Source organism: Lepeophtheirus salmonis, chromosome 4 (assembly GCF_016086655.4).
Source record: "Lepeophtheirus salmonis chromosome 4, UVic_Lsal_1.4, whole genome shotgun sequence".
Classification (NCBI taxonomy): Eukaryota; Metazoa; Arthropoda; class Copepoda; order Siphonostomatoida; family Caligidae; genus Lepeophtheirus; species Lepeophtheirus salmonis.
Window position 1 is genome coordinate 37,469,854 of NC_052134.2, and position 13,859 is coordinate 37,483,712.

General features: G+C 26.9%; 1 protein-coding gene across 1 annotated transcript in view; it reads left to right on the forward strand.

Moving 5' to 3' along the window:
* Positions 1 to 3,826: 3,826 nt before the first annotated feature.
* LOC121115880 (lachesin) overlaps positions 3,827 to 13,859 on the forward strand; it is a 30,987-nt gene continuing 20,954 nt past the window's right edge. The window contains exon 1 of the mRNA XM_040710049.2: positions 3,827 to 4,029. The gene's annotated coding sequence lies outside the window, so the exon portion shown is untranslated. The remainder of the gene's footprint in view (positions 4,030 to 13,859) is intronic.

Here is a 13,859-nt window from a genome sequence, read left to right on the forward strand (position 1 = left end):
GATTGGCTGATGCACTATTTGCCTTCCTCCTCGCCAAACTCTTGATTACAGTATTTGGACCAAATTTGAATGTCTTCACGGAAGAAATATTGGATAAGTTGACAAAACTTGAGCTAAATTATATCATTAAGAGCTGATTGTAGCTTTGGACCGGTTGACGTACAGTATTAAAATCAAATGGCTTCATAGACTTCTAAAAAATATGAGTTTCATATATTTGAAAAATATCCAGTGTTTCGGTATAAATATTTAAAAGAAGTACATAAGTGTTTCATTAATCTAGAGAAATGGGTTTTAACTGGGAAGACGGATTGAAGTATAGTATGGAACGTCATTTATGTATAAAAAACAATAAAAATATTTACCATGTAATATGTAGAAGTAAAAAGGTTAAGAACCACTGATCTAAAATATGTCAGAATTAAATTTACACCTGGTATATAAGCTATCAAAAAAGGAAAATTATTAATTAAATTATTGGTGTAAGAATCAAATTAAAAATTAAAAAGTATCAAATATATATTTGATGCATTGAAATACGTATCAATGTTTGCTTATAACAATATATCCCACTCAAAAAATATGTCAATGTTAACTATCGTTTATTTTTTGAATAATTTATAGAAGGATTACCTAAATCCGTAAAAAGTATACGTATTGAACAAAAAAGATTTTTATCGTACTTATATCATTGTCATAAATGAGAAGATATTTTTTTATTTCAGACTCGAATTACGAAACATTAATAGATATCGAACTATAGCAACAAATTTTTTATGCCTATATCCATCTTCAAAATCGATCGTTTTATTTATTTAGAAATGTATTTAAAAAGGTTTTACAAATTATTTTATGATAATATTGAATGGAAATTGCATAACTAAAAATATTATTAAGTGATAATTTTTAATATTTAACAAAGGGATAATATTGTTAAAGACAAGTATAATTCTTTTTGTGATAATATATGTACCTATGTATATTAAATCTATTCAAACATAAACTTTTTTAAATTGTTATATGTTTTTCCATTCTTCCTCAAGTTCTAAGATGTGAGAAGTTCGAATATAATTTTTACACAACTAAACATGTTGTAAATTGACCATAAAAATTTCCAAAATTCAATATCTGATGATTTTTGATTGTTTTTGGACCAAAAGTATAGATGAAACACGCAATTGAATGTCAAAAAATACATTAAAGAAAAATAATATTATTTATGAGTAATATTTTTTTATATATTCTATTAACAAAGTATCAAAATTGCCCAGTGCTATGAAGCTAAAGAGAATAAGCTATATTTGCGAAAGGTATTTCAAAATATGTTTAATCACCTGTATCAATGTTATTTTCCCATATATATATATATTTTTTTTTTTTTGGAAAAAAGTTTTAATTTTTTTTATTTACCTCCATTTCCTGTTGATGATAAATTTTCAAATACCAATTTGAAAATAAGAATTCTACACCTTTTATATAAGTTTATATATTTTCTTAGACTTCTATATATATGTAAAAATGTAAACTCACAAAAATGTTTTACATAATAGTTGTAATTTAAATTATCAATTTACTTCTGAAATGCATTCTTTTTACAACTATAAAAATTGTTGCCTATTATATTCCTGGAGTTGAAGGAGATAAATTCTCTTCCTGGGATGTTTAGTTTTTATTTTCGTGAAGTCCGTCATCATTTTTATTCCCCTCTCGGAAATGTTATAAATCACCTGAATATTATGACTCTAATTTTTTTCTTCAATGTATTTTTCCTTTCCTGACCATGATGCATGGATCCCTTAAAAAATAATTTTCTACCATTTCAATAAAAGAAAATGAGGAAACATAACAAAATTTAAAAAAGAAAATTTTTGAATAGATCGAACGTACATACATAAAACCTATTTTTTAAAATAATATGAACTAATCAATCAACCATTCAAATAGGTTATAAGAATTTACATAGTATATGATGAGCTATATTGAATGAACTTATTTCTTAATCAATCTTTTTTTTATTTAAATAATTGATATTCTACTTGACAACATATTTTTCTGAACAAGTTATATAGACTTTTGTTTTTAAATGTTCGTCATTCTAAACCGCAGAAACCCCAGTAGTTTTTTTACCATGCCATTAAATATAGAAAAAACTAATTTATTTTTTTTTAAAAGTTTATTTTAAACCATAATTTATATTTACCAAATTTCTAATTATAATTAAATTGCACCAAAATGATGGATATATGTCATATTGGCATTACCATCAATGTTCGTCTTCATTTTAAATTACTTGTGTTTGAGAAATAAGTATAAATGAGAAGTTCTTTTATTTATATTCAGTATTTCTCAATCAGACAGTTGAATTGGTTATTTTTTCTTTAAAAAAAGTCAAATATCTTTCAAATAGTTAATTTAAAGTAGCAATGTTAAAGTTGATTACCATTTAATCAGTACATGAAATATATTTTACCTCACTATAAAATGACAGGGGCTTCTACTTGGTTTTGTAAGGTTTTTTTTTAAATTTAAAAAATCCAAAGCTATTTATGACAATTAATTATTTTGAAAAATATTCAAAGCTATACACAGAAAATTTTAGAAATAAAATTTCAAAGCTTTTTACAGAAAATTGAAAAAAAACTATCAAATTTCTTATAAAAAAAAGTGAAAGATCTAAAATTATGCACAAAAAATTAATTTTTTGGAAAGAAAATTCAGATATTAAATTTTTTGCTCTGCTATATAATTCTGCCAAATGAAGAAAGAAAATTCTAGTAATAAGCAATCCCTAATTATTATTATTATTATTTTTTTTTTTTTTTTGGGGGTACAGCCCTCCCCTTGCAGACGCCTCTACAAGCACAATGTCCTATGGGTGAGATAAAAACAACAACAACATCCTTCTTGGACGTAGATAATAAAGTAAATAAAGACATACAGCGAATTTACATAATAATGAAATAATTAACGTAAAATTTACCTAATGAAAAAACGCATCAAAAAGATAAAAGTTGAATATTAGACGGCTGAAGACCAGCTTAATGGTCAATATTTCAAACCTTCTATATTATTGAACCACATATAATTTTTCTATAAAAATGAAAATCTTTACATATAAGAAATCTTATGCATCTTCACTGTAAGTGATTTATCCAATCTAATACATTATCGGCCGTACAATGTTAAATGAGCAGTACATACTCTGAGGAAGTTTTTCTATTCACAATCCATATTATTAAATTTATAAATACAAATAATAAATAATTCGGAACTTTTTAAATCAAGATTGAGTGATTTTTGTTGAATACATACATTTTTATACCATAATTAAATGATAATATTGGTTTTTATTTATAATTTTTATATGGATTCAATAAATTAATTAGTTGTGTATTCTTTTTATTCCAAATTTTCTGTAATATCCGAGTCAGCCCTTTACAATCAAGTATGATTATTTTATATAAAAGTAGTAAAAAGTTGTTTTTCATAGAAAATCTAATTTAATGATATTGAGTTATTTCTATAAATGTTATTTATCTATGCCTTCCTTTATATTATGTTCTAATATATTATCAAAAAAATGAGTTCATTGAGCAATTTAGAATTCATTTTCCTCCAATTGCACGTACTACTATCTTATATCTTTCCTACATACATGGAAAGTCAATTTTACCAAATAAAAAGAGATCAAATATGTCCTCTAGCGGATATACTCTGCACTAATCAGAAACGGACAGGCGGATTGCATGTATTTGATGCTGCCAAACAACCTTCTTCTTTTACTTTCTCTCAATAAAGTAGGGAAAAAAAAGGAAAAATAAAGAAAGAGAGTGAGAAAAATAGAGGAAGAGGAGAATATACAAGAATTGAAATGATATTTTTACCTCTCTTGTTTATCTCATTATTTTAAGCCCTCGTCTTGTTCCGACGTTTATCTATGTAGTAAAAAAAGTTAAAAATAATTTTATAAAAGTGTGTTTGTTTGTATGTCATAAATTAATAGTGGGTCCTCTTCGTTTTGTCTTAACCGTAAATATAACCTTGTTTTTTCTTATTCTAAGGAAAAAAAAGGTTATGAAACGGAGTTATAACACAGCTAGAAATCGACAATATATTTCCAGCATTCTTATCAGAAACTGCATTTGAATATAATTATTTATTATATAAATGAGAGAGATACAGAGAGAAAAAGATAGAGAGAAACAGAAATTTGTTTATAGAATTATTTATGTGTTAACTAAGCTTAAATACTTATTATAGCAATTTATTTATTTGAATTTTTTCTTCAATTTAAGTCGTATTTTCAGTCTTATGCGTTACATTGTCGATACATATTTATGTAGTTTTCTTAAATATTTATTGCAATTCTCAATGATTTTTTTATTTAGTCAAATATTTAAACTATGATCGTTCATCAAAAATATATATTTCTATGATGCTTTCTACTTCTCAACCTCTTATCATATTCATCGTATTTTTTAAATAATGTTTTTGGCCATACTGTCGCATTATTTTTTTTAAATGCCATTATATGTCCAATCATTTGATATCTTACACATTTTTTACATCCTTGAGAGGTTATCTCAATAATTAATTTTTTACTTAGATACATTGATCAAAAACATTAAAAATATAGAGTAAAAGAAAAGAATCCCCATATATTTATTTTATGTATATTATAGACTATCTTTTTTATTTTATTTATTACCTAAATGGCCCCATCATTTATAAAAAATTAATTAATCTCCGTTTCCGTAAAAATATGTGTAGGTACGCTGTATATAAAGGAAAGTTAATATTTTTGAAGGTGCAATAAAAATTACATACATATTATATCCTACCTATCACTTCAAGTGTGTATTAATTGTATGTATGGAAGAGGGTTTTATATGTTCCTATTTCGGAGAGCTTTCTAAGAAAAGGGAGAGAGGTGGGTGTAATGGTTCTTAGTTACTTACTTACTTATGGTTATATTATGTGAAAATATAATATATATCTATGTTTGTATGTGTAAATAATAACATTGCTTAAACAATGATACTATTCATGCAGTTGGGCAGTGTGTATAGACGTACACATATATATGCTTTTCCTTTTTCCTTTAGAAATTGCTTTGTAAAAACTAAAAAAAAAAAAAAAAAAAAAAAAAAGAATGTTGGGGCAAAATACATAACATATTTATACATATATATGCCCACCATAAATACATATATATATGCGGGAATTAGAGACTTAAAAGATATGTGGACCTCAACTCAAATTCCAGTTTCAATGATTTTTATCAATATTGAATCTGAATTACCTACATTCGTATTTTTCAACAAATTATCGTCCATTTCTACCCGCAAACTTTTCTGATTCAGCCTTTGGAGGCGTCGTAAATGTCAGACTTAAAGTAGCAAACATTAATCGTCGCAATGAAAGAATGAGAAGATGATAAATTTTATTTAAAATCAAATATATCAGGGACAATTAAACCCTCCATTAATCAAGTAAAGAATTTAAACTATACTTAATATTCTTGGCCAATTCAAATAATCCTACCAGCCTCGGAGAAGTAGTTGGCGAGGCGATTCATCAATTTGATGGTGTCTTCGTTCATCATCTTCTCCAACCTGGACAAAAACTCCGGATCCCCCTTTAAATTGTTCCCTTTCTTCCTGCTTTCTTGGAGATGTTCTCTTTTTGTCATTTTTTATCTTGCCCGCCTTCAAAACGAGGATCCTGGAGCACTTCACAATGTCCAAAATCCTCGACATCTCAACTTCAGCATCTACCAGATCTGAGATGCGTTGCTTTTTGCTCATCCATGATGACGAGATGAGGAAATGTTTATTATTGCTTGTTTCTCCATGATTGATGGCTGAACCAGAATGACAAAAAAGTCACTAAACCTTCATATATTAATGAGAAACTTAACATAAATTAAAGTCTACGTTTTTCTGGCAACCTTGTATATTTAAATGTAATCCTTCGGACGCTTCTGATCACGTAAAAAATATAATCTCTCTAATGATATTTTGTTCAAAATTGTTTTTGTATTGATTCATTACTTATTATCTTGTTGATACAACAATCCAATAAGTCATAAAATATAATAATTTCATGAATTTTGTATTTCCTTAATAAAAATCTTCGAAATACAATATGATATGAAATAAAGACTAATTAAGATAGATTAACACTCCATATCAAGTCCTACATAGCATAATTTTTGTAACTCCCCATGGAATTACCGGCTGGGAAATTTAGTACACCCAACTCAATGGACCTTTACGTCATATCCATGGAAACATATAAATATCTTTAAAAAATAAAATTATGAAATTTATATCAATTTATAAATAACTTAAGAATCCGAAAAATTAAAATTTCTGTATATAAAATTCGTAGGATAAGAACAAAATTTATATAATTTCTTTGAATTCGAACAAATTATAACATTTATTTTAATATTTCTTAGTAAACACTAGGGGAAAATGACTCATTTTATAAATATAACTCATTTTTGGTCTGAAATTTTAAATTATAAGGAACGAATATACGCATTTATTTATCTTTAAATGAAACTTTAGTAGATGCGCATTGAATCAATAAACAATACAATCATATCTGTCACATTATATCCTTTTTGAAAAGAAATAATAACGATATTAAATATTTTTACTAAAAATATTGTTCAACCAACTCGTTTTGAAATATACCTACTTTAATATATTTAAAAAAAAAGTATGCATAAACCATTAAAATAATCTTGTTATTTAATAATATTTTGTATTGATATTGACAGATTAGATTGAATTATATTTTATATCTTTTTTTTCAATTTAAACTTAAATTGACAATCCTATATTTACTTAAAATAAATTACAATTATGGACAAGTAAATATATATTACGCTTATACGTCATTAAATAATTGTATGCATAGATAAAATAATATTGGTATTTTTATTTGATATATTTATATATGTTTTAAAATACTCATTGAGAAATTTAATTAATAATTGTCATTACCTTTATTTTTTTACCATAAATTAAAAATACTTTAAATACTTGAGTCACTATTTTCTTTAAAGTATCTTTTTGCATATAAAAAGATTCCTAAAATATAGCAATGTAAAAAAAAAATATTTTGAGACAGTGTTGCCTTGACAGGAAGATCAATAGTTTTTCCATGTCAATCTCTCAATTTTTTGGACTCTTTCTATTCAATGAACGCTTTATATGGTGGAGGGAAAATTGACTCAATTCCATTTTTATTCTTCTATCCTTAGTTGGTCAAGGCATAGAGCTCTAGCGACCGATATAGAATAATCAAGCAGAATTTTTATTCTCATATGAGCAAAATATAAAAAAAAGTCACCGTCATTTTTTTCTACATTTCTAGAAGAGGGGAAATAAAGAAAACAAGATGAGCTGCATTCGGTATTATTATATGTTTCTAGAATTCCATGGTCAAAGCATACAATGCTAGGGACGTCCGCAGGGATTGTACGGCTGTAGGCTTCACCCAAATAAATAAATTTTTGAAAAATAACCATTTTGAAAGAAAAAAAAGTATTCAATAAATAAGGGAATTTTTTCTAAGGGTTTCTTTTCTACGAAAAGGTATTTTGATCACATTAGGCATCAGAACTAAAGATTTAAAAACAAGCCCCTCCCAAAATATAATGCTGCTGAATCCCCTGAATACTAAGGAATATTTTTAGAGAAGAATAGTTATGAAATGGAAGGGAGATTTGAATTAAAATTATCGTATTATGAATGTTTTAAAGAGTTAATATATAAATTTTCGTTAGTATATTTATTTAGTCTCATCAGAATAATAAATAAAGCTATTTCATTTCCTTCAATTTCCTTTCTCTTTTAGTTCAATCCCCCTTTTCATTTATAAAAGAACTCCTGAGTTTCTCACAAACTCATTTCCATGTAAAGAGTTCAAAGAATTGAAAAATCCCCTATTTTAATTGGCAACCCTCAATGAGTGTTTTTTATTTATTTTTTAAAGGAAGTAGGTATTTTGTAACAATACCAAATTTTTTGCACCGTCTTTTGAAACCAATATGGATATCGTTATTTCTTGAGTTTTTCTAAAAAAAGATAATAGAATGATGTCGTTTTATTTATTGTAATAGAAAAAACCAACTTTTGCCGATGCACTCCATTAAAAAAAAATAACATTTTATAGTACTCAAAAGTGAATTTTTTTTTATAGAGAACAGTGTTAATTAATAAAAGGTGTAAACTTTAAACAATAAATATGAGCTTGTTACGTTTTTGACTTTATGCTGCTTAATATTATTCTAATGACCATAGACCTAACAAAGTCTAAAAACCCGGCGAGAGTTTATATTAATATATACTGTATGTTATTAATCTCCTATTTAATCTACATTTTATTAAAATTCTTAAATTAAAATATTATGAGCATACAAGGAGCACTATATTGATTGCTCAGAGTAGAAATTTCTTCTTACAAAATGACCATGTTGGTTATGATATCATACGGTTCTTACACTCAAAGCGATTCCAGCAATTTCCGCATATCTACAAAGATATTAGAAACTTTGTCTTCAAATTAAGGCTCTACTAATCAATTAAATTAATACATAATTGAGTCCAAGGTTATTGGATGCATAAAATTCACTGCTTAGCGCAATTTAATTATATTAATAGACAAGATGTTTGGAATCTACATATCTAATAACATACAATATTTTTATGATTAAATTCACAATCTATAAATAATTTATATTATAGAGTGGAGACCTCAGTATGAGTTTAATTTCTCCCATCTCTATGAGGAAAAATCTCAACTCATAAATCAAGATGAGAAAAGTTCCAGACAGTTATCAATGATGCTTATGTGGGTAGTCACATTGAATAAAAAAATTCATAAAAGTAAAATAGGTTGATATAAATAATATATTAGTTTTGGCCTTGTTAAGTCTTAAAAAAGTTATTTAGTCTGTAATATTCCTTTTTTTTTTTTTTTTTTTTGACAAATAATGAAAAATGATTGGTTGAATGATAAAAATTAACTCTAACTTTAAAAAATTTGATTGATAGAACATCTTCAATAATATCATGTAATAAAAATCAAAACATGTTTTTTCCCCTTTATTTATTAAATTTGCAATAAATCATACTAAAAAGTTTCATAACAAAAACAGATTACCAACAGTAAATCAAAAAGTTTCATATATCTAGCATTTAGACATAATTATAGTTATTAATTATGTATAATTTTTATTAAAAATGCATGTCATTTTGTTTAAATTATATAATCAAAGAGAAAAACATATATATATAATAAGAAAATATTTGTGTCTCAAACTTTGTAATAGTGAATGACTCTGTAGAAAATTGTATTTATTTCAAATAAAAATTGTTATTTAAAAAATTATCTAAAATCATGAAAAAAAAAAAATTAACTAAGAAATAAAAAGTATTAAATGAATAGGACAGTCAAAATAGGTAAATTTTTATTTACTTTTACACTTTTTATAGGCTTGAGCTTACTTTTAAAGATGAATTAAATCAATAATTTACATAAAAAATAGTTTGTTCTTTGTTAAATTTTATGTTGATTTAAAAAATGTGTCTATATTTTATGTCAAGCATTAAATCTGAAGATCCGTTTTTTCTTTTTTAAACGAAAAAACCATATTCGTAGTTTTTGCGTCAAGTTCTAATAGATTTAAATGTGGAACTTAAAAGATTTTTTTTTACATGAATTATAAATAACAAAGGTTTTAACTATTTGGAAAATTGTTCAATCCCTAACCAAACTAATAAAATATTTATGAGGTGTCTTCAATTTTCAATAAAAATATGATTTTAAATCATAATTTATTTAGAGAAGTCCAGAATTCACAACAAAATACCTTTTAAACAGAATGGCTTCAATTCGATTCAATTATTAAATGCATTACACGAACATTTTTATTTAAATTTTTATTCGGATAAAGTATTAAGACTTTTGCAAAATATAGATTTCCTATATTTAATTTGACTCCGAGTTATAAACATAATCTCAATAATATCAAAGATTTCAAATTGCGTGTACACACATCACCAATTCAATAACCATATGTTCAACCACTATAAAAATAATGGACAAAATTTCAACTATTTTTTAGTGTTGGATTTAAATAGTGTGTCCTTGATTGCTTTTACCTCAAGAAGCATGAAAATTAGCCATATCAAGCGAATTATTACCTTTTGTGCCATAAAAAGTGCTTTTGAAATATCTTTTTATGTTATATTTACATAAATTAGTTAGTTTTATTTTTCACCTTACACGATTTCATTTAAAAAAGGATATAACTGTAGTTTTTGTATGTTTAAATTAATGAAATTAGTTAAACATTTGATTTAGAATTTATCTATTTGGAACACCTTTTTTTTCTTGGCCCACAAGGAATATCTTTATTTGAATTTAAGAGTAGAGACAAACAAATTCTAAAAAACAATACACACAACTAGATACACGTACGTTCACTAAAATAAAACGTTGCAAAAAAATAATCCAATTGATAAGATTAAAATTAAAATAGCATGCAAAAATTAAATAAAAAACTTGTCGAAAATAATGAGTGGTAAAGTTTGTTTTATAAAATTAATGTCCGTTTTAAAACATGTAAGTGACGCTTCAAAACGGATAAAACACCAAAATTCAAGGAAAGACGCTTTGTATACAAAATATGATGAGTTTTTGGAACACATTCATATACCTACCACTTAGAAAAGATGGTTTTAAACTAAATCAGAGAGTTATTATGGGGTTTATCTATTGAAAACATATGTTTGTTAAAAATTCCCTTGTGTTACATTTATTAGTAATATATTGATCATAATTAGTTGATCAATATCTGAGGTCAACCAATAAACTTATATCTGTGACATTTTTCATAAACATAAGTACTAGGGTTTCTTATTTACGAGTAAATTATCTTTCTTATTATTATTATTTTTTTAAATTATGGGATCCCATTAGTGAAAAATATATACTTAGGAATTTAATTATTTTTTTTATATACTTTAAGAAGAAAAAAAAATTAAGTGCAATTCTTCCTTTTATCATTATCGTTAATAGTGCATGGGTTGCTTTTTGAAAGCAATGGGTCCCGATTTTTAAAATTCCACGACTTGATTCGACCCACAAAAAACCTTCATTAATATTAAGTTATAAACGAGATAACTTTTGATGGAGCTGACAATTGTAGGATTGTGAAACAAAGTATTGCCCCCGGGACCTACAAGTCAACTTGAGCATCCCTAGAATCCCTCTAACTCTTTTATGAAACTTATATTTTTAAATAATTAAATGCAAGATTTTCTAGGAAGTTACAGATTTCCTGGGAATTTCCCGTAGGTGTAAAACCTCGATAAATCCCTCAAGAGAAACCCTAATCAGCGGCACATGATATAAAATTGTCCACACGTCAAACTTTCTCTTTCTACCTCGAAAATGGAGACTTCCACAGCGGATAGTTGAAATTCAATTATTGAAACCTTTTAATAATAAGGAAATAACATCGCAGAGCGAAGAGTATATTAGTACATAGGAGGAGAGAGATCTCGACTTTATCGATATATTCCGACAATTAGCACTTTTGAGGATCATAAAAGTAAATTGAAGGTTCCAATATGTGGAGGAGATTTCTTCCCTATTATAAAGTATTTTGGGGGAAGGGGCGCTCGGATTTGATCCGTGGATTGAGGGATGAGAGCGGAGGAGATAAAACCTCATCAAGTAAAGCACTACGACTTTTTTTTTTATCTACTATGAACCATTACAGTATAATTAACGGACAAACATAATATGTATCATGGAGAGGAACTTCTATGTCATCAAATCCATTAACTTCTGAAACAGAAATAGTACTATAGCACAAAAACCACTGATTGTCTAATCCTACGTGGAAAACTTATTCGAACAATTGAAATAGATTAAGACGAGATCCCTCATCTCTTACTGAAATAATATATTCCACGCTTTGCAAAGTTATATTTTTATTATGAAAAGATTGCAATGATTCAGCTTCAACTACCCCTGTCTTCAAATTCGAAATAGAATGATAAAGTATGACGTGCGGGCAAACTGATACAATTTACCCTTATTTAGTATATGATACTTAAATATAATACATCAAAAAATGGGCTCATTTTGTATATACTACCTACATATCTATCTGGAATTGTTCGTACACTTTATGTGCACGCCCTTTCTATCCATATAACATCTTTGTTTATTTTAGAAAGTTACACAGTCAAACGACACAAATAAATAAATATAATCAATTTACTCAATGTATGTGTTATTGCGGCTTTAATAAAAAAAATATATATTAAATCAAGGAATGGGACACATAGCATATCTTCCACCCTACTGATCCTAGATATATTTACCAAATAGGTATATATGTATATACATGTTGTGTGGTTTCTTGTACAGCTACATAATAATTTTTCTTAGCAGTACATACGTAATATTAGTAAAGAGAAACTAGATGAATGCCTACATATAGTGAGGACATAGTAATTACAGAAAATGATAAAGGAGAGATTAATAATAGCAAAAATAGATGAATGATGAATGGTGAGACAAAAATAGATTCAAAATATATGGATCTTTTTTTTATTATTTATGAGATTTTGTTAGAATGTACAAATACATACATATGGTAGGTACTTACATTGTTATATGACTAACTACATTCCTATATGTAAAACGGATATCTACTAAATTTATGTTCAAAGATATTTGTACATAATATGTGTCCTGTCAATACAAAATCAAGCTGGAATGGGGTTTCTTAAAATTGAATCAGTTTACCTTGTCATTTTTTATAGAATTATTTTCAATTTCTATCAACGAATTATTCTGATTAATCTTTTGGATGTGCTGCAAAATACACTTTTAAGGTAGACATATTCTTCCTCACAATTATCCATATCAGAGCCACATTATGTCTTGCAGTGATATGTAGGTTCTTAACTATAGTTCACTATAGAATACAAATACTATATTTGATGATTATAATATGTCTATGAAATATTGGAGTATACTCGGTGGGTAAATAAGTCCAGAGGCTGACACATAGATGGTACTATTAATACAAAATGCATATTATTTCTAGAAAGATTCATCCTGCATACGTCATGCGTCAAAGTTTGAAGATAATCTTATCATTTGTTTACAAATTACATTGCTCTAGGGGACGCTACTTTTTTTATTTCGAAAAATATGAAAAAACTGAATTTTGTATTTTGATAGGAAAAAATACTGTCACAGCAAATACTTAGCTTGATAAGAGTTATCTGGGCTCTGCTCTATCGAAAACAATACTGGAACGTTGGTTTTCTGACTTCAAAACGTGGCTGACCAAGCACCAGTGATGCTGAACTCTCTGGACGTCCAAATGAGGTGATTATACCAGAAAAAACCAAGAAAGCCCACAAAATGATTTTGAGAAACCGTAGAATAAAGTTGCATGATAAAGCTGACATCTTAAAGATATCAAAAGGCAATGTTTTCACCCTTTTGCATAAACATTTGTCCACAAGGAAGTGGATTTCCAAATGGGTACAGCCTTTGCTCACAGTGGACCAAAATCAACAACGCATCGATGATCCCGAGGGCTATTTAACCGGAATAAAAATGATTTTTTTATTCATTATGTGACAAGAGAATCCTGGATCCACCACTACACACAAGGGTTAAATCTATCGTCAGCTGAGTGGACGGCATCTGGAGAAAGCGGTCCAGAGTGAGCAAAAACGCATAAGTCAGCAGCTAAGGTTTTTGCCTCTGTATTTTGGGATGCTCAAAGTATTTTGTTCATCGATTAC